The sequence below is a fragment of the Cucurbita pepo genome, unplaced genomic scaffold (genome assembly GCF_002806865.2).
Source record: "Cucurbita pepo subsp. pepo cultivar mu-cu-16 unplaced genomic scaffold, ASM280686v2 Cp4.1_scaffold013215, whole genome shotgun sequence".
Taxonomy (NCBI): domain Eukaryota; kingdom Viridiplantae; phylum Streptophyta; class Magnoliopsida; order Cucurbitales; family Cucurbitaceae; genus Cucurbita; species Cucurbita pepo.
In genome coordinates, this window is record NW_019659058.1 from 1 (window position 1) to 332 (window position 332).

A 332-nucleotide genomic window follows, 5' to 3' on the forward strand; every position below is an offset into this window, starting at 1 on the left:
ATACATAACATGTTAAATTAACTCATACTTCAAAAAAATAATTTCTCCCTTTTGGAGATGTGGGGTATCAATCCCCATACCTCTCGCATGCTAAGCGAGCGCTCTACCATCTGAGCTACATCCCCACAATCATTACATCACAAAATCCTAAATTTCCCGTCATCAATAATAGTGAAAATGAAGAAATATTGCTACCCAACATGTCATGAATAAGGAAAAATTGAAAAGAAATAATNATTTTTGGAGATGCGGGGTATCGATCCCCGCACCTCTTGCATGCAAAGCGAGCAATCTACCATCTGAGCTACATCCCCATGATTTTTATATCATAA

The 332-nt window shown here is 37.5% G+C and overlaps 1 non-coding gene across 1 annotated transcript; it reads right to left on the bottom strand.

Moving 5' to 3' along the window:
• Positions 1-52: 52 nt before the first annotated feature.
• On the bottom strand, positions 53-125 carry TRNAA-AGC. Its single transcript has one exon. It is a non-coding gene; the product is annotated as a tRNA-Ala (tRNA).
• Positions 126-332: the final 207 nt, after the last annotated feature.